The sequence below is a fragment of the Euprymna scolopes genome, chromosome 27 (genome assembly GCF_053919585.1).
Source record: "Euprymna scolopes isolate OS-2025 chromosome 27, ASM5391958v1, whole genome shotgun sequence".
NCBI classification, from domain to species: Eukaryota; Metazoa; Mollusca; class Cephalopoda; order Sepiida; family Sepiolidae; genus Euprymna; species Euprymna scolopes.
The window spans coordinates 70813736-70837068 of NC_136508.1; the positions used below are offsets into that span (position 1 = coordinate 70813736).

The following is a 23333-nucleotide window of genomic DNA, read 5'->3' on the forward strand; positions in this document are numbered from 1 at the left end:
CATAAGTACAACTGTGATGACAAAATATTCTTTTCATTCTTTTGAATTTCAAGTATATATCCGACACAGGAAGGCACAGTAAATGAACCGAGAATCACATCAGTTAACATCGGTTATATCTCATAGGATCAGTAAATCTCTCGACAAAGGCTTCTTTCTCGGGCAATTGCTCTTGACATATCAAATCCTTTGATAAGGTATATCATAAAGGCCTATTTACAAGATTTCCAGCTACGGTATAACTGGAAATGTTTTCTCAATTATTAAATCATTTCTCTCTGATAGGCTCATAAGAGTAGTGGTTGATGGGCAGACATCAGAGGTCAACAATATAAATGCTGGAGCCCTCAGAGGACCATCCTAGGCACAACTATCTTCTTGATCTACATCAATGATCTCCCAAAACGCATACTTAAACCATTCGTTGATATCTATGCTGATCACACGACCATCTATGACAACACATCAAAGGCCGTGAATGACAAAGTTCTGTCTGATTCTCCCTCCTCTGATCTTGAGCGCACGGTGCATTGGGGAAGAGGTGGCTGGTTGCTTTAAATGCATCTAAAACCAAGCTCCTATCTTTACATCATCAACGCACCGATCCCCATCTGGCATCAATTTAAATTTAGGGGAGGCTCCATGTTTTGATAAGCTTCTGGGCTTGACCTTTACTCTTGACCTGAAATGGAACACGTACATCAAGTCTGTTGCCAAGGTTGCTGGAAAAAATAGTAGGATCCTTCTACCGCTCCAAAAGATATCTCACTGCTGATGCAATTCTCTATCTATATAAAAGCCGAGTACGTCCAAGGATGGAGTACTGTTGCCATATCTGGGAAGGAGCTGCTAAAAACAGACTATCTTGCCTTGACAAAGTACAACATATACTTTGTGGCTTAGTGGTGGATGCTCTTTTCTCTTCCCTGCAACCTCTCTTCCACAGAAGAGACGTTGCGCGGCTGTCTTTGTTTTATCATTATTTCTATGGCAAGTTCTCCACTGAGCTCCAATCTCTGGTCCTCCCTCGCCAATTTTTCACGATAAACACCCGTCTAGCCGAAAACACTGTCAAGAACTTTCCCCACTCTTTATCTGCGCCAAAACCAAACACAAAGCTTCTTTCGTAAAAGTGCACGCCTGTGGATCTCTGTTCTGTTTGTCTCTTTTCCACCTGACTTCAATTTGGATGTCTTGAAGTCCAACATAAACAAAATCCTGAAGAACCGCCCCCTTAAGTAAGACACTTTATCAAATCTTTAATACTAACGATTACTACGATACTATCCCATTGATTACTGTACAAGCAATCACCCTTATCCCCGAGTAGCTTCTGGTCCTTGATAAGTGGTGACTACCATGTAAAAAATAAACAAAAAAAAACATAAAAACTATCAGATATTTACGGATATATACTCAAGAGTGAAAAGAATATACTCTTTTCCCAGCTCTATCAATAAGACTAGCCGGACCACAAATCGTGGTTTAATTGGATCAGTACAATTATGCGTTCCTCCACAATCATACGTAAACAAAAAAAATCTCTTGTACTTATAATAACAACGAGAATAATTAGAACTGTGTTTATTCTCCAGTAACAATACTGACAGCAAGGAGGAGTCACAGGGTGGCAGCGGTGTGTGTGTGCAAAATTAATGATATGTAATATGTACGCTCTTTAATCGCGGGCGCTTCCTCTCTGCGGATGTCTTATTGTTTTTCTTTTTATTGGGAAGGATGACGCCAGAACATTCCTTCACGCCTTTTTTGTTTATTATCTGAAATATCAGTCAGTCCGGACAAATTCTGCGTCCCTACTAATAATCTCGTTTACGTTATTATTGGCGCATCTCGATCAAAGATCTTTGCGCTGACCGATTTTCCCGACTTTCCCGGGACCGGGTTCTATAGATGTCATCTTCGCAAACCCAGATAGCCGATTGTCCTTTACAGAATTAGCGTTGCTATTTGCAACTAAACATCCCCTCTGTAAAAATATGATCCGACATGATTATAATAAAAAAGAAAAACAACAGGCAAATCAGTAGATATTACAGCCCAAGGAATTCTGAAGATGGAGATTAGCAAGCTGAAGTGGTTCATGGGTTTACTTTTGGAAGTTTCGTAATATTCACTACTGAAAAGTTGTCTTTCCATCCTTACATTTCATGGCCTTTGAATCTAACAAAAGGAGAAGTGCACATTTCTGAGCCAGAATCTATTTATTAAAATATAACTTGTGGTTATTTTTTGACTTGGAGTTATATTTTTCCGCCATTACATCAAGTGGCTTCATGCATTTTCTGAAGCGATTTCTATAAAAGTACATGAATCTTACCAGGGGTCTGGGATTATACAGCACTTGTAAAAACCGTTATAATATCAATAATAATAAAAATATTAAAATCCCGAAAAAAGAAAACAGAAAATATGGAATTAATGGAAAGTATACACTATCTATCTGGTAGAGCTTCTTGCCTGGATCAATGTGACTCTCTCTCTCTCACACCTCTCTCTCTCTCTCTCTAATATCCCAGATTTTTATGTCTTCCATCAGCCCCCTGAGATCTTCAGTATCACAGTTGACATCATGTGCAATTTTGCTGGATGTGCGTGTATCTAGGTCGGCCTGTGCTCGTGCGCCCGTGCAGTGAAATCACCAACAATATAGTTCTCACCATTTCTTGCTTGCTCCTTTGGCATTGACCGACAACTTTTAGACGTCGCTCCCTGATGGTAGTAAATATGGTGGATAGGTTGCGATAAAGTTGCTGCTTCGTGGGATGATCTTGAAAAGATATATTTAACACTATTCGTAGCATACATATGTACATACGCTCTAGCTTCCTTTCCAATCTTTTGGTGAATGTCAAGATTGTAGCACTAGAAACACAGACAGGCTAAATCACTGCTCTGAAGAACTGCCTTTTAAGTTTTTCAGTTTGCTTTGAAGTGCATACTGACCGCATCTTATCAAATGCAGCCCATGTTTTTGAGATACGAATTTCGATATTTCTCTCTGTGGAACCTATGTTGCTGTACAGGTACGTAAACTCATTGAATTCTTTCAGTGTTGCTCCACATAGAGATTTGACCTCATCCTCCTCCGCATTCACGATACATGAACACAGTCGGAATTAGGAGAAGATCATTGATGCATACATTTAATTCGACATTTTCGATCAATTACAAATAACTTGAAAAAAAATGAAACACAGTAAACTGCAAAAACAAAAACAAAAACACACACACAAAAAAGAATACATAAAGGTACTCATATTATCTCGACTATGAAAAGCTATATGTGTATTTGGAGGCACTGCCATTTGTTGCTGCAACAAAAACTGGTTATGAATGATCAAATAAAATGCAAATACAAATACCATAGAATGAAGGGGGTTCGTGATAATAAGTAGAAGGCTAGTAGAATAGTGGAAGGTTAGAGAAGTTCATTATCAAATAATGTCGCAATATAGTCTTATATTCCAATATAGTTTCATATTCCAATATAGTCTTATATTCCAATATAGTTTCATATTCCAATATAGTTTTATATTCCAATATAGTTTCATATTCCAATATAGTTTTATATTCCAATATAGTTTCATATTCCAATAATTTTTATATTCCAATATAGTTTTATATTCCAATATAGTTTCATATTCCAATATAGTTTCATATTCCAATATTGTAAGAGTATCTTGTGTAGGAGACGGTGAGACTCGTCGTGGGCGACGAAGCGTTTCACTGAAGAACCACGGCAACACACAGCAAACCAACAAACAATGACAGCCACGGCGCGAAGGCAACTAACAAAGCTCAGCTGACTGCACGAATAGAAACGGAACCCAACGGTCACTGTACTGATCGCCACAAACGTCAGAACCCGACTGCCTCGCACCTCCAATGGACCGATTTTTATTACTCAAGATGACCTAGCTAATTTGCATCCCCGCGAGATCTCGCACGATCCTGCGAGATTCCGTTTCTAATAAAAGCAGGCAAGCGCCATCTTGAAACTCTTTCTTCCGCTGCCCCGACCACAGGATCAGCCACCACCCCACACGCCAGGCACACACGGACCCTCTTGCGCCGAGGGCTACGGTTAGTCTCACACTCCCCCCTGGTCTCCAGATCACATACGTGACACGGCGGACGTGGCCGTTTGATTCGAGCACTCCTGCGGAGGGGTATTGCCGGGACTTCCTCATCGGAGCTCTCAGAAGTGGCATCGGAAGCATCAGCATCAGCATTAGAGCTCGCAGTTGAGTCATCAGGTCCATGGGGCACAGGTTGGATCCATCGCTCATCGTCGGATGACTCGCTCCTTCCACTGCTCGCAGTTGAGTCACCAGGTTCGTGGGGCACGGGTTGGATCCATCGCTCATCGTCGGATGACTCGCTACTTCCACTGCTTGCCGATTGGTCAGCGCTTAGAGCGGGCCGGACATCCCTTACGTGGCGCGGAGTATCATCGACTAGTATGGCCTGTTCACTGATGACGCCGGTGACCCGCCCCCTCCAAAAGCTGCTGGTGCACCGGCCGCCGGGTGGCTTCACCCAGACGGTGTCTCCCACTTGGTACGTCCCCTGGGGTTCTCGTTGGTCGGGTAGACACACTTCAACGTCCTTGACGCGCACGTGGTAGTGATGAATCGCATCAGCGGGCGCACTGCCGCCAGTCACGGTGTCCTTAGGCGTTGTGTTGTATCTGTAAACCGCCTCCGCGATCGTGCACTTCTTCCTGGCCGCGATCCTCTTCACGGTTCGGTGGCATCGCTCCGCTATGCCGTTGCCGCTCGGCACATACGCGCATAGGTGTCGAAGGCGGATCCCCCAGTTGTCCATAAAATGCCTAAATTCCCTGCTGCAGAACGCCGTGTCGTTATCCGTGAGGATCTCCCCAGGCGGCCCCTTTCGTAGAATATGGATTCCAATTCGTGGATGACACTGGTGGAATCCTGCCTTGCCAATTGGCGCCAAATCGCGAACCTCGTTGGCCCGCAGTCTATCAGTGTGAGGAAGTGTTGGCTGCCGTAGTGGGTTATATCCATACCCAACCGACTCCAAGTCGCGTCCACTCCCAGCTGTCCTTTCCGCCATCTGGCTGGGGCGGGGTCGATGGACTGGCACGTTTGGCACTCCCTGACCACTGCTCTTACTGCGCTTTTTGGTATTGATGGTCTAGCCAAGTTCACAAAGTAGTAGGTCCGTTGCACTCCGGGGTGCCCACTGTCGTGATGTATCTTCCTGATTTCGTCCTCCTCGACGGAGGCAGCACACAGAGGCAATGGCTTAGCTTCTTTCTTCATAGCCTCATACCATCTCCGTGGTACCCGAGTGAGCCTGTCGGCGAGGTTGTAGTCCGAGGTGACGAGCACTACGTCTACGGACAGGTTGTACTCCGTCACCAGTTTTTTCACAGTCTCGAGCCTCCGTCTTATCAGCATTTCGCTGGCTGCCTTGGTGCGTGCCCTGGCCTTGCTCGTGAGTGTGTCCGACACCCAGTGGTGCACGCAAAGTGAGTCAGTGTGCACACGCAGTTTCTTCACTTCCCATTGAAGTGCCAGGTTAATGCCCTTTATTACAGCGTCGAGTTCTGCCAGGTTGATATGGGCAGCATCATTCGCCGGTCACAGCCAGCAGGCATCCTCAACTACGGCCCCATCTTTCTCCAAAACTACACCGATCGCTAGAGAACTTGCGTCCACCCACACGCTCAGTTCGTCTCCCTGCACGCACCAGTCCCCTGTGGCGGGGTCATTCTTTTTCACACTAGCGACGGTCTCCTTTAACATTCGAACCAATAGTTCGTCGGTTATCTCATCGTCCCAGCCTTTGCTGACCGCATTTGCCCTCCTTTTTATGACGCCTGTCGCTGCACGAACCCATCCGCATACTGGAAGGTGCCCCACAAGTTTCCCGCACAGGGAGAACACGGCACGTCTTGTGTAAACGTCGGGTACGCCGGGAACTGCGGTTCCACGCCTCCACTTCAGGATCCCTCGCTCCTCTTGAACGCTCAAGCCCAATACGCGGGCACCATCCTCAAGCCGCTCAGAGTCCTTGCAGTTTAGACCAAACTCGGCAAGTTTGGATCTTACGCGCGAAGAGGACACGATATCTTCGTTCACGTATATATCGTCAATATACGCCGATGTTCCCTTTCTGATCCATTCTTCTTGTGACAACACGGCATTGACGATAGCCTTCATTATCTGGGGTGCTACGTTTAGCCCAAATCCGAGTCGCGTAAGACAGTATCTCTTCCCGGAAAACATCACTGTCTGGAAAGGCCACATCGTCTCGCCGATCCGGACCTGCAATTATGCTTTTCTCAAGTCCAGTAGGGACACATTGGACCCCTGCCGGCGACACTCTCGCAGCTTGCTGGCACAGACGTCGGCGTCCGCTGTGAACGCATCAACGTGCGCATTCAACTCACGGTAGTCCATTACCGGCCTCACCTTTGACTTGTTAGGTTGGGCAACTGCCATCAGCGGTATCAGGCCCTTGGGGGGTTCAAGTTTGTCGTAGGGGTATGGAATCAGCCAACCGTTCTTAATCCATTCACGGAGCTCGCTTTCGTATGCAGGCCTTATCTGGTCGGGCATACGGTACTCTGCCACTTTGTTTTGTAGTTTGGCCGGTTCCTTGTCTTCTGACCACCTCCAAGTGGCGGTCCACGCCTTCTTTTGGTCGTCGAATTCCGCACTGAAGTCCGGCTGGTCGACTCTTAGTGCTGCGCACACCGGGGGCCTATCCTGAAACTCTACAACGCCAGCGCGCGTTATGCGCACGCCGTCCAGGGCTTTGATGGCATCGTAGCCTAGCAACAGGTCGAAACTCAGCGGCTTTTCGCGTGTCACCAGCGCTTCGACGTTGGCCGAGTTCCCAGTTCTTGTGCGAATGTGTACCACACCCACGCCGCAACACATTCGTATTTTTCCAGTGATGGTAGTTATCCTGACGTTCTTCTTTTTCCACGCCCGACAGAAGTCCGCACACACTATGGTGCGGGAGCAACCGGAATCAAGGAGGGCTGAACATAACGTGTCATTAACTCGGACCTGAATGACAGGGAGCGCCTTGTTTATTTTCTGTTCGGGGAAGAGGTCGGCACTGGCACCTTGTCCCCGTCCCCGTTTCCCGCACAGTCTCGGGCCATGTGCCCAGTCTTGTTACAGCGGTAGCAGCGAACAGCCGTCGACCGCCTTCTACAATTTCTTGCCATGTGGCCCCGCCCGTTGCATCTGTAGCAGATGACATCACCTTGCGGGCTGGGTCCCTGAGACGGTCCTTCGCCACTTGGTGGGGGCTGTGCGACGGCGACTACCGGTTCCTGCACCGTCGAGTCATCCTTCATTATTGTCCTGGCTCTGTCCACTAGGTCACTCAGCGGTAGTGAGGACATGGTAGAGGTTGCTCGCAGGAGCTGCTTTGCTCCAGCGGGGAGTCCTGACAGGAATTTGTAGGCTAGGGCCCTCTCGGGAAGACCGCCGAACAACACCGTCAGCTTCTTAAGTTCGGCGAGATACACGTCCACAGTTTCGCCCAAGCGTATAGACCTCGTCTCAAACTGCTCCCATGCAGTGGCGGGGTCAGTGGCGAACGCCCTGTACAACGCCGCCTTGATATTCGAGTAGTCACACTTCTCCTCAGCGCTGAGTTGCTGATATACAGCGAAGGCCCCGCCGGTCAGCCGCAGAGGAATCACGCGCTCGACATTTTTCACGCCGGACAACTGACAATGTAGCTCGACCTTCTCAACCCAGCTGAATACCTGGTCGGATCCGTCAAATTCCGGTATCAACTTTAGATCGAACCTATCCGCCATTGAAGAAAAGAAAACCAAGTTCGGAGTGGGGAGGCCGAAATAGCTTGTAAGAGTATCTTGTGTAGGAGACGGTGAGACTCGTCGTGGGCGACGAAGCGTTTCACTGAAGAACCACGGCAACACACAGCAAACCAACAAACAATGACAGCCACGGCGCGAAGGCAACTAACAAAGCTCAGCTGACTGCACGAATAGAAACGGAACCCAACGGTCACTGTACTGATCGCCACAAACGTCAGAACCCGACTGCCTCGCACCTCCAATGGACCGATTTTTATTACTTAAGATGGCCTAGCTAATTTGCATCCCCGCGAGATCTCGCACGATCCTGCGAGATTCCGTCTCTAATAAAAGCAGGCAGGCGCCATCTTGAAACTCTTTCTTCCGCTGCCCCGACCACAGGATCAGCCACCACCCCACACGCCAGGCACACACGGACCCTCTTGCGCCGAGGGCTACGGTTAGTCTCACAAATATAGTTTTATATTCCAATATAGTTTTATATTCGAATATAGATTCATATTCCAATATAGTTTCATATTCCAATATAGTTTTATATTCCAATATAGTTTTATATTCCAATATAGTTTCATATTCCAATATAGTTTTATATTCCAATATAGTTTTATATTCCAATATAGTTTCATATTCCAATATAGTTTTATATTCCAATATAGTTTTATATTCCAATATAGTTTAATATTCCAATATAGTTTTATATTCCTATATAGTTTCATATTCCAATATAGTTTCATATTCCAATATAGTTTTATATTCCAATATAGTTTGATATTCCAATATAATTTCATATTCCAATATAGTTTCATATTCCAATATAGTTTTATATTCCAATATAGTCTCATATTCCAATATATTTTTATATTCCAATATAGTTTCATATTCCAATATAGTTTTATATTCCAATATAGTTTTATATTCCAATATAGTTTTATATTCCAATATAGTTTTATATTCCAATATAGTTTCATATTCCAATATAGTTTTATATTCCAATATAGTTTCATATTCCAATATAGTTTTATATTCCAATATAGTTTTATATTCCAATATAGTTTCACATTCCCATATAGTTTCATATTCCAATATAGTTTTATATTCCAATATAGTTTTATATTCCAATATAGTTTCATATTCCAATATAGTTTCATATTCCAATATAGTTTCATATTCCAAGATAGTTTTTTATTCCAATATAGTTTTATATTCGAATATAGATTCATATTCCAATATAGTTTCATATTCCCATATAGTTTTATATTCCAATATAGTTTTATATTCCAATATAGTTTTATATTCCAATATAGTTTTATATTCCAATATAGTTTCATATTCCAATACAATTTTATATTCCAATATAGTTTTATATTCCAATATAGTTTTATATTCCAATATAGTTTCATATTCCAATATAGTTTTATATTCCTATATAGTTTTATATTCCAATATAGTTTTATATTCCAATATAGTTTTATATTCCAATATAGTTTTATATTCCAATATAGTTTCATATTCCAATATAGTTTTATATTCCAATATAGTTTTATATTCCAATATAGTTTTATATTCCAATATAGTTTTATATTCCAATATAGTTTCATATTCCAATATAGTTTTATATTCCAATATAGTTTTATATTCCAATATAGTTTTATATTCCAATATAGTTTCATATTCCAATATAGTTTTATATTCCAATATAGTTTCATATTCCAATAAAGTTTTATATTCCAATATAGTTTTATATTCCAATATAGTTTTATATTCCAATATAGTTTTATATTCCAATATAGTTTTATATTCCAATATAGTTTCATATTGCAATATAGTTTTATATTCCAATATAGTTTTATATTCCAATATAGTTTCATATTCCAATATAGTTTTATATTCCAATATAGTTTCATATTCCAATATAGTTTTATATTCCAATATAGTTTTATATTCCAATATAGTTTCACATTCCAATATAGTTTCATATTCCAATATAGTTTTATATTCCAATATAGTTTTATATTCCAATATAGTTTCATATTCCAATATAGTTTCATATTCCAAGATAGTTTTATATTCCAATATAGTTTTATATTCGAATATAGATTCATATTCCAATATAGTTTCATATTCCAATATAGTTTTATATTCCAATATAGTTTTATATTCCAATATAGTTTCATATTCCAATATAGTTTTATATTCCTATATAGTTTTATATTCCAATATATTTTTATATTCCAATATAGTTTTATATTCCAATATAGTTTTATATTCCAATATAGTTTCATATTCCAATATAGTTTTATATTCCAATATAGTTTCATATTCCAATATAGTTTTATATTCCAATATAGTTTCACATTCCAATATAGTTTCATATTCCAATATAGTTTTATATTCCAATATAGTTTTATATTCCAATATAGTTTTATATTCCAATATAGTTTTATATTCCAATATAGTTTTATATTCCAATATAGTTTTATATTCCAATATAGTTTCATATTCCAATATAGTTTTATATTCCAATATAGTTTCATATTCCAATATAATTCTATATTCCAATATAGTTTTATATTCCAATATAGTTTTATATTCCAATATAGTTACATATTCCAATATAGTTTTATATTCCTATATAGTTTTATATTCCAATATAGTTTTATATTCCAATATAGTTTTATATTCCAATATAGTTTCATATTCCAATATAGTTTCATATTCCAATATAGTTTTATATTCCAATATAGTTTTATATTCCAATATAGTTTTATATTCCAATATAGTTTTATATTCCAATATAGTTTCATATTCCAATATAGTTTTATATTCCAATATAGTTTCATATTCCAATATAGTTTTATATTCCAATATAGTTTTATATTCCAATATAGTTTCATATTCCAATATAGTTTCATATTCCAATATAATTTTATATTCCAATATAGTTTTATATACCAATATAATGTTATATTCCAATATAGTTTCATATTCCAATATAGTTTTATATTCCAATATAGTTTCATATTCCAATAAAGTTTTATATTCCAATATAGTTTTATATTCCAATATAGTTTTATATTCCAATATAGTTTTATATTCCAATATAGTTTTATATTCCAATATAGTTTCATATTGCAATATAGTTTTATATTCCAATATAGTTTTATATTCCAATATAGTTTCATATTCCAATATAGTTTTATATTCCAATATAGTTTCATATTCCAATATAGTTTTATATTCCAATATAGTTTTATATTCCAATATAGTTTCACATTCCAATATAGTTTCATATTCCAATATAGTTTTATATTCCAATATAGTTTTATATTCCAATATAGTTTCATATTCCAATATAGTTTTATATTCCAATATAGTTTTATATTCCAATATAGTTTTATATTCCAATATAGTTTTATATTCCAATATAGTTTCATATTCCAATATAGTTTTATATTCCAATATAGTTTTATACTCCAATATAGTTTTATATTCCAATATAGTTTCATATTCCAATATAGTTTTATATTCCAATATAGTTTCATATTCCAATAAAGTTTTATATTCCAATATAGTTTTATATTCCAATATAGTTTTATATTCCAATATAGTTTCATATTCCAATATAGTTTCATATTCCAATATACTTTTATATTCCAATATAGTTTTATATTCCAATATAGTTTCATATTCCAATATAGTTTCATATTCTAATATAGTTTCATATTCCAATATAGTTTCATATTCCAATATAGTTTGATATTCCAATATAGTTTTATATTCCAATATAGTTTTATATTCCAATATAGTTTCATATTCCAATATAGTTTTATATTCTAATATAGTTTTATATTCCAATATAGTTTTATATTCCAATATAGTTTTATATTCCAATATAGTTTCATATTCCAGTATAGTTTTATATTCCAATATAGTTTTATATTCCAATATAGTCTCATATTCCAATATAGTCTTATATTCCAATATAGTTTCATATTCCAATATAGTTTTATATTCTAATATAGTTTTATATTCCAATATAGTTTCACATTCCAATATAGTTTCATATTCCAATATAGTTTTATATTCCAATATAGTTTCATATTCCAATATAGTTTCATATTCCAATATAGTTTTATATTCCAATATAGTTTCATATTCCAATATAGTTTCGTATTCCAATATAGTTTTATATTCCAATATAGTTTTATATTCGAATATAGTTTTATATTCCAATATAGTTTTATATTCCAATATTGTTTCATATTCCAATATAGTTTTATATTCCAATATAGTTTCATATTCCAATATAGTTTTATATTCCAATATAGTTTCATATTCCAATATAGTTTCATATTCCAATATAGTTTTATATTCCAATATAGTGTCATATTCAAATATAGTTTCATATTCCTATATAGTTTTATATTCCAATATAGTTTTATATTCCAATATAGTTTTATATTCAAATATAGTTTCATATTCCAATATAGTTTTATATTCCAATATAGTTTCATATTCCAATATAGTTTTATATTCCAATATAGTTTCATATTCCAATATAGTTTTATATTCCAATATAGTTTTATATTCCAAGATAGTTTTATATTCCAATATAGTTTCATATTCCAATATAGTTTCATATTCAAATATAGTTTCATATTCCTATATAGTTTTATATTCCAATATAGTTTCATATTCCAATATAGTTTTATATTCCAATATAGTTTCATATTCCAATATAGTTTCATATTCCAATATAGTTTTATATTCCAATATAGTGTCATATTCAAATATAGTTTCATATTCCTATATAGTTTTATATTCCAATATAGTTTTATATTCCACGATATGATAATAACATCTTTAGATATGATAATAACACAATATGATAATAACATCTTTAGACAAAAGAGATACTATGCTTGCGCCCTAACCAGAAAAGGAAGGTTTATTTTAGTTTCATTTACGGCTCGAAAGCGACATCATTTTTTAATTTAATTTTTTTTTTACATTTTGCCTTCGGTGACCGGGAGATCATATTTATTTAAAAGAAAGACAGATGGTGATAATTAGGGCTATGGCAACAGAATATTCTTATCATTGTTTTGGCTCTCAACTATATATCTAACACAGTTTTAGACACAGTTAATTAACCGAAAACCACATCACTCTATATAGCAGCATATAAAATAGCAACGGATACACCCTCGAGAGTCAAACCAATGAAAAGAATATGCTGTTCTCGTAGTGCTAGTGATAACATATAACGAATTGCAAATTAGCGTATTTATGTACAAATTTATTATTCGTAGTATGTTATCACCTTTGTTTCCTTACTAATAAATGTGATCTCCCGATCGAATAATTTATATTCTGAAAACCGTGACACACGCTCAGACGTACGTTTTTTTTCATATGAATCCTTACTTTACAAGGCCCAGATGCCACTCGAGGATAAATGTTAAAGAGTGTACAGTAGTTAATTGGACAATATAGTAATCGTTAGTAAAGGAATTCGGTACGTTAAATGTACAACTGTATGGATATATCGATTAATAAGTAAAATTTAGTTTTACGTGACAATTTAGGGAGATTGAAAGTTTTATCTTCAGTGTAAGTTATACTAAGAATACATATGAAGATACATTTGAAAAACTAGGGGGTTTTAATCGGCTTAAATGCTTTGAATATAACATTAAAGATGAGAGTAGTAGTCAAAATAAACCAAGTAATACAAATTATCAGACATCATCTAAATAAATCTAAAAACATTATCTTATTTTTGTTCCAATCCTGAATTTCTTTGCGAAACTGTTTATCAACAATTTATCTAAGTCTGTCCTTAGAGTGTACTTAGTAAATAGAGACGACGCATAAAATCTGTGACAGGTTAGTCCGACTAAATCAGATAAAAATAAGTGTTTTTCAAGAGTCTTTTAGAAGTAGACATGATGGCTGAAACCATCTTTTTCTTATTTCAATCCAAAGTGCTACATTTATAAAACTGGATGTTCTTCATATTGAAAATAAAACAAGTTTGTGCCTAACTTTGCGATAGAGAGGGGGTTATGTAGCTGCGGCTAAAATAGTTATATAAAAGAAAATTGCGCACGAATAAACGAAAGTATACTTTATGCATTTTCACATAATTACCCCCCCTAAAAAACAAATATTAAAAAAAAATAATGAATTTGTTACTTTCTTTCAGTTCAATAAAGACGTATTGCCTCTTGACTTGCTATTATTTGAAATCGCGTCTAATAGAGGAATGTGAGGAGATGGGCAGTGAGATGTCTGTTAATCTTCAGTAAGTTAGTACAGCTAAGAAAGTAGGAACAGAGAGGAAATTCCAAAGTCTAGTAGTCGGAGGAAAGTAATTAGGGACTTCAATATTTAAGAAAATGGAATTTCCTGCATGTTTAGTTAATCGACGGAGCACAAATTTTATGTATTCACCAGAGCACACTATGAAAATACTTCTAAACAGGAACAGAAATGCAACATTACTTCAATGGGGGGGACTTTTCATCATTTTTATATTTCTAACATCATTGTTATTGTTTTTTATCACCTCGATGCTGTAATTAAACATTATTTTCAACCAAAAGCTCTCTCAATACAATCGATGCAAATCAACCTTTACTCGAGTTTAATAATTACTTACTAATATTTAATTAATTACTGTTATATTTCTGGAACATGTTTCGGTAATTGATAACACTTCTGCTTTAGAAAACTCAACGTTTATTCGAGGTAAGCCATCAAAATATTAAAATTAAAATTACTAAGATCTATTTATTTAAACACTAGCAGAGAAGACTGCCGTTGCTTGGGATTGAATTAAGATCAACAACTATTCCACCCTCCCATATTTTATTTTCATAGAAATCGGTGGAATCATCCATTTTTTGACTAAGTCGATTGATTGCCTGCTCTCGGTAGGGACACCCCTCCCCATGTAATGTACCGGGAGGACACTTCATATGCCTCCCTACAACGACTTAGTTCACAATAAATTGTATTCTTTTTTGCCCTGTAAATTATCTACTGTTGATGTTTAAAAATATCCGTAAATAAAAATAATGTCTTCACTTAATGTTTAAAGTGCAGAAGTCAAATTTCATGATTCAGGTTTTCAAAGGCTCGTCTGATGTTAAGTTGTATAAAAGTGTTACCTTTGGTCAAAATCAGACTTTCATTCTTTAACCGGGTGTAGACGATGATTAATTTTTGGGCAGATGCACATGCAAAGCCTACTTACAAACCCACCTAGGCACATCAAGTAAACTCGTGCGAAATTTAAAAAAAAATAGACGCAGCCGTTTTCGAGTCCATAGAAAAATAACTCACACGCACAGACATTTTCGTTTTATGTAATAATAGATAGATAAATACATAGATAAATCTTTGAGGAAACTTTTTTAACTCTACATTTGACACATGTCTTTCATTACATCTTGTGATATATATCGAAGCAGATGTTTATTTGCACTCCTAATTTGAGTCTTGATTTTGGCAAAAAATACATAAATAAAAATAAATAAATAAAAATTGATGTAATGGAATAACCTAATATACCTTCATAGATGAAATGAACTGTGTAAAAATTGCCCCTCTCACGTGACTGAGACAGAAGGAAAAAAGATAGGAAGAGAATAAGAAAACATGTCGAGTAATTCTTATGTCACATGTATTCCGTTGTAAATAACCCCCTTGGTGTTTCGCCCATAATCCCGTGTTTCTTGCTGTATTCTTATTTAAAGCAAGGATATAACAAATAGTGAGAGGATTCGAATTTACAAAAAGGAAACTTTAAGCAAAAAGATATTGGACAACGAAAAAATACTGCACGGAAAATTCAACTACTGAAATAAAAAAGCTAAGGCACACACAAAATGTTATTTTTTTTAATTCAGTCTGTTACGGTCCTACTGAAAAAAAGAGAAATTGGCATTTCAAAAAGCATTGAAAAGAACAATTTTTCTCGGAACAGAAGAAGGCTTCCATTTAAAATTTATTTTGTTTCATAAGAAGAAAAAAATACGGTGGAAAGAAACACTTGTATACTGTTGATTCGATATCAATTTCGTGTGTGTAACCCTCTCCAAAAACTTTGTCTCCAAAAGAATGTTTTTTTTTCGTAGTTTTAAAAAAAACTATTCAGTGAATTTATTTAATGCTTAGTGCAGGTACTGTCAACCTTTTGTTTTATTACTGTGAAAAGAAATTCTTCAGCATGGAACAATTAGCCGAGTTTACAAAAACTATACAATTAGCACTGGCGGCTCAATAAGCCAGATTGAATTTTTACAAAAAGAACAGTTAAAACAAAATGAAGTATGAAAAACAATATTAATGAAACAAGATAAAAAAAGATTGTCGGTTCACTCCGAAAGGAATTGCAAATTCGATAATAGAATTTTTATATGAACCAACTAACGGCTTAACGTTCCCAGCATATAATCGTAGATACGAAAATATTTTTCCAAACGATGTCAGGCCTGGTTGGATGAAGAAAAATTATTTTACTGTTGCAAAAAATGGGTTCCCATAAAAGTACCAAGTATACCAATTTCATACTCTCAAGGAAACCTGAAGATATTTATTTCAAAGAGACTATAGAAATTTTATAGAACATTTTCGAGGAGCGGGATAGCTAATTTTGTACTCGTTATACATGTTTAAATATTTTGAAACAAGATGATGAAAACTTTATCGATTATGCTGGGAGAGTAAATGTCCAATTAAGTTTTAAATCTTAAAGGAGGACATGCTAAATGCTTGATATTTGTGCAAGGGTTAACATCCTCGGAGGATAAAGAGATTCGTTCAATGATATTATACATTATGAACCAAGGCATAGAAATAACCTTACAGAAAGTTACTGAGGAATACCATAACTTGTTAAATTTAAAACAGGATACTACTAGTATCGAAGAGAAAAATGTTGACAAAATACAAAGGGTAAAGCAAGTTGACCACTATGTAAAAACATACTTTAAGAGGTGTGGAGAAGAGAATCACTTCACAAAACAGTGCTACTTCAAAAGCAAAATATGCTATAAGTGCGGGCGTAAAGGACACAAGTCAACGGTATGCAAAAAGGAGAAATACTGTAAACTGAAATAAATACCATTAATTCTAAAAAAAGAGTCTATGTAGGGTAAAAAAAGGAAATATATTGAAGTTAGAATTAATGACCGGAAAGTAAACTGCCTTTTGGATACTTGAAGTGATGTATTCTTAATTGATGAAACAACATGGAAGAATATTAGTTCTCCAAAGCTGCAAAGAAAATTGCCAGAGGAGTGTATAGAAATAGATTAAAATTTAAGGGTGAATTTTATACTAAAATGTATGTAATACCCGGAAAAAATATAATCTATTCGGTATGGATTTGATGATACTTTTCAGTTTATGGGAGAAACCAATAAACTCATTTTGCAAAAGAGTAAATGTGACAGGATCTGAAAGTCCCAACTGCCAGGAGGATTTGTTGGGGGTTTGAAGAAGAATTTAAAAAATGTATTTTCTGAAGGTTTGGGTGTCGGCACTAAAACGGAAGTGAAAGTTAAACTTAAAGATGAAGCGAAACCGGTGATTAAACCGAAAATGAAGGTTCCTTATTCGGCATTAGAAACAATCGAGAAAGAATTAAATAGACTCGAAGAAATCAGAGTAATAAAAAAGTGGGCTACTCTGAATAGGCATCACCCACAGTTTATGTGAAGAAGAAAAATTTAAAAAAAATCAGGGCATGTGCGGATTTTTCGACGGGACTGAATGATTGCTTAAAGGATTATAACTGTCCACTCCCTACCCCTGAAGAAATATTTTCTAAGTTAAATGGAGAAAAATTTTCACAAAAATTCACTTATCAGAAACAAATTTGCAGGTCCACGAAGATTCTTCTAAATATCTGACAATGAATACACATAAAGGATTATTTTCCCTAAAACTATTGCCGTTTGGGTTGAAAGTAGCACTAAATTTATTCTAACAAATTATGGATGCTATGCTAGCAAGATTGGAATTTGCAATGGCTTATTTAGACGATATTTCGATGAGAAGCAAAAATGTTGAAGAACATAAACACCATATTCGTAAGGTATTTGAGAAAATTGAAGACTACAGATTTAAATTGACTCTCGAAAAATGTAATTTTGCTATGGACAAGATTGAATATTTAGGACAAAAAATTGATTGGTAGAAAACCTAACCCAAATAAGACAGAAGCAATTTGAGACAATGTAGTGATGTTACAGTCATTCTTGGGTCTAGCAAACTACTATAATTCTTATATCCCAAATATGCACGAGCAAAGAGTACCATTAAATGAATTATTGAAGAAGAATAATAAATGGCTTCGGACAAAGGAATGTGAGGAACCATTTAAAAAAATTAAAAGCTGTTTGTTATCGGATCTAGCGTTAGCACATTACGATCCGAAAAAGGATTTAATTGTAGCGGCAGATGCGAGTGAATACGGTTTAGGAGCGATACTTCAAAATAGAATGGAAGATGGATCTACTAAACGAATTTCTCACGCCTCGAGGATTTATTACCCGCTGAAACAAAGTACAGTCAGACCGAAAAAGAGGGTTTGGCGATTGTTTACGCCGTAAAACGTTTCATGGATTCATTTATGAAAGATTTTTCGTCTTGGAAACGGACCATACACCATTACTATCGATTTTTGGTTCGAAAAAAGGGATTCCTACTCATATGTCAAATAGATTACAGAGATGGAGTATTATTTTGCGCAATTATGATTTTCAGATGAAACACCTAACATCTAGTAAAATTGTATATGGAGATGGTTTGTCGAGATTTATCCCCAGTAAAACAGAATTTGAAGAAACTGTTATAGCAGCACTAAAAGAAGGAAATTAAATAACACATGTATTAATAAATGCTGTTAATGAACTTCGTGTTTCACTTGAGTAAATAAAGAAAGCAGCAAATACAAATAAATATATTTACAAGATAAAAATAAGCAAGTGGCACAAGACGAAAAGTAAAGAAAATGATTAATAGTGTTTCAATTTTATACGTATGATGAAACTCTGATGTACGCAGACAGAATGGTAATACCGCGAGTATTACAAAAGAAAATCATAAAAGAATTCCACATGGGACATTCTGGAATCTCCAGAATGATGGCGCTTATGTGAGGATTCACATACGGGCCTGGAATGAATCAGGACATTGAAAAAATGGTGAAACTATGTAAAGGTTGCAAACTATCCGCGAAAAAGTAAGCAATCGACAAACAAAAATGGTGAGGAGAAGTTAAAGGAAAAGGAAAAGTACCGAAGTTTTTGGCCAAAGTCTAAAAAGGAAAAATCGTAGAAGCAAAATTCTATGGAAGAATTTAGCGTGGGAGGAAGGTGGTGTAATGGGATAACCTTACACCCCTTCATAGATGAAATGAACTATGGATATATTGACCCTATCACGTGACTGAGGCAGAAGGAAAAAAGACAGGAAGAGACTAAGAAAATATGTCGAGTATCTCTTATGTCACGTGTATTCCCTTGTAAATAAACCCCCTTTGTCTTTCACCCGTAACCCCGTGTTTCTTGCTGTATTTAAAGTAAGGATATAACAAACACCCAACTTTTCATAATTTGGAGTATTTGGATTATCCGGACCGCTATTGGATATTTGGCAGGTGACCTTGTCAAGAGAGATGGTCAATGAGTTACACACACGGAAATTAATTTCATACGAGTAATTGAACTAAGAAATCCACCATTGTCTATTGAAATGCATAATTTGACCAGAAGTGTGTAAGAGAAATATCTGTCAGAGAAGTAGAACAATCGAGAATGAGAAATATAAAACTTTCCAGACTAAAAGAATGTTTATATAACTATTTCATTGCATATTCTAATACTTATCAAAGCAGATATTAATATAGACAAAGGATTTGAATCGAGATTTTGGAAAAAAATAAATAAAAACCCAATTTATTATAACTTGTATTATTTGGATTATTTGAACGACTGTTGGATATTTCGTAGGCGACCCGGTGGAGTGAGGCAGTTGATACGTTACACACACGGAAATTAATTCTATATGAGTAATACGAGGCTATCCACCATTGTCTATTGAAATGTATAATTTGACTAGAAGTGTGTAAGAGAAATATCTCTCAGAGAAGTAGAACAATCGAGAATGGGAAATATCAAACATTTTAGAATGAAAGAATGTTTATATAAATCGAAACAACAGAATACAAACGGGAGAACAAGCTGCCAAAACATCCGCACCACACCACCGCCACGAGCCTTCACTAACGTCATCACCCGTCATACTAAATCAAAAACGTTGTCATTGGGAAGAAACAAAAAAAATTTATAACCCAGCTGTGCTGTGTTTTATTCGCTACAAGATGTATATATCCTAGGCAGTGACAAAATCGATTTAGAAATTATATAGTCTGAAAAACACATTGAAAGACTGGCTATAGCGAATATATAACGCTGTTTTATTCTTCTTGGGTTTTATTTCTTACAAGCGGCTGATACAGTCTCCGATTATTTTCCACGTCTATTTTATCGAACTTGGGAATCCTTCTGTTAGACTCGGAAATCAATACGGAACTAAGAATAGAATTTTTTATTTACTCCAGTATGACGGATATATATTTTTTTAATCTCTACTGCTGCATGCTTTACCATATGAAAGTCTATATAGATATTTATCCTTAAGCTTCTGTTTGTATTTAGTACATTTTATAAACCCATATGCTTGTATTTAATACATTTTATAAACCCATATACTTGTATTTTGTACATTGAATTAAGTACATTATATTTTATAAAACACTATGCCTATATTTAGTACATTTTATAAACCCACATGCTTGTATTTAGTACACTTTATAAACCCATCTGCTTGTATTTAGTACATTGTATTTATTACATTATATTTTATAAACCTATATGCTTGTATTAAGTACATTTTATAAACCCATATGATTGTATTAGATACAGTTTATAAACCCATATGCTTGTATTTAGTCCATTGTATTTAGTACATTATATTTTATAAACCAATATGCTTGTATTTAATACATTTTATAAACCCATATGATTATATTTAGTACATTTTATAAACTAATATGCTTGTATTTAGTACATTTTATAAACCCATATGCTTGTATTTAGTACATTGTATTTAGTACATTATATTTTATAAACCCATATGCTTGTATTTAGTACATTTTATAAACCCATATGATTGCATTAAGTACATTTTATAAACCCATATGCTTGTATTTAGTACATTATATTTAGTACATTATATTTTATAAACCCTTATGCTTGTATTTAGTACATTTTATAAACACATATGATTGTATTAAGTACATTTAATAAACCCATCTGCCTGTATTTAGTACATTGTATTTAGTACATTATATTTTATAAACCCATATGCTTGTATTTAGCACATTTTATAAACACATATGATTCTATTTAGTACATTTTATAAACCAATATGCTTGTATTTAGTACATTTCATAAACCCATATGCTTGTATTTAGTACATTTTATAAACCCACCTTCTTGTATTTAGTACATTATATTTTATAAACCTATATGCTTGTATTAAGTACATTTTATAAACCCATATGATTGTATTAAGTACAGTTTATAAACCCATATGCTTGTATTTAGTCCATTGTATTTAGTACATTATATTTTATAAACCCATATGCTTGTATTTAGTACATTTTATAAACACATACGATTGTATTTAGTACATTTTATAAACCCATATGCTTGTATTTAGTACATTGTATTTAATACATTATATTTTATAAACCCATATGCTTGTATTTAGTACATTTTATAAACCCATATGATTGTATTTATTACATTTTATAAACCAATCTGCTTGTATTTAGTACATTGTATTTAGTACTTTATATTTTATAAACGCATATGCTTGTATTTAGTACATTTTATAAACCCATATGATTGTATTTAGTACATTTTATAAACCCATATGCTTGTATTTAGTACATTTTATAAACCCATATGCTTGTATTTAGTACATTGTATTTAGTACATTATATTTTATAAACCCATATGCCTGTATTTAGTACATTCTATAAACCCAGCTGATTGTATTTAGTACATTTTATAAACCCATATACTTGTATTTTGTACATTGTATTTAGTACATTATATTTTATAACCGATATGCCTGTATTTAGTACATTTTATAAACCCATATGATTGTATTTAGTACATTTTATAAACCCATCTGCTTGTATTTAGTACATTTTATTTAGTACATTATATTTTATAAACCATTATGCTTGTATTTAGTACATGTTATAAACCCATATGCTTGTATTTAGTACATTTCATAAATCTATATGATTGTATTTAGTACATTTTATAAACCCATATGCTTGTATTTAGTACATTGTATTTAGTACATTATATTTTATAAACCCATATGCTTGTATTTAGTACATTTTATAAACCCATATGATTGTATTTATTACATTTTATAAACCAATCTGCTTGTATTTAGTACATTGTATTTAGTACATTATATTTTATAAACGAATATGCTTGTATTCAGTACATTTTATAAACCCATATGATTGTATTTAGTACATTTTATAAACCCATATGCTTGTATTTAGTACATTTTATAAACCAATATGCTTGTATTTAGTACATTTTATGGACCCATATGCTTGTATTTAGTACATTGTATTTAGTTCATTATATTTTATAAACCCATATGCTTGTATGTAGTACATTTTATAAACCCAGCTCATTGTATTTAGTACATTTTATTAACCCATCTGCTTGTATTTTGTACATTGTATTTAGAACATTATATTTTATAACCGATATGCTTGTATTTAGTACATTTTATAAACCCATATGGTTGTATTTAGTACATTTTATAAACCCATATGCTTGTATTTAGTACATTTTATTTAGTACATTATATTTTATAAACCCATATACTTGTATTTAGTACATTTTATAAACCCATATGCTTGTATTTAGTACATTTTATAAATCCATATGATTGTATTTAGTACATTTTATAAACCCATATGCTTGTATTTAGTACATTGTATTTAGTACATTATATTTTATAAACCCATATGCTTGTATTTAGTACATGTTATAAACACATACGATTGTATTTAGTGCATTTTATAAACCCATCTGCTTGTATTTAGTACATTGTATTTAGAACATTATATTTTATAACCGATATGCTTGTATTTAGTACATTTTATAAACCCATCTGCTTGTATTTAGTACATTGTATTTAGTACATTATATTTTATAAACCCATATACTTGTATTTAGTACATGTTATAAACCCATATGCTTGTATTTAGTACATTTTATAAATCCATATGATTGTATTTAGTACATTTTATAAACCCATATGCTTGTATTTAGTACATTTTATAAATCCATATGAT

At 34.4% G+C, this 23333-nt stretch overlaps 1 protein-coding gene across 1 annotated transcript in view; it reads right to left on the reverse strand.

The window, feature by feature from the left end:
* Positions 1 to 23333, reverse strand: part of LOC145248915 (sex peptide receptor-like) — a 1158544-nt gene that overhangs the window by 1495 nt on the left and 1133716 nt on the right. The gene's annotated exons all lie outside the window — the stretch shown is intronic.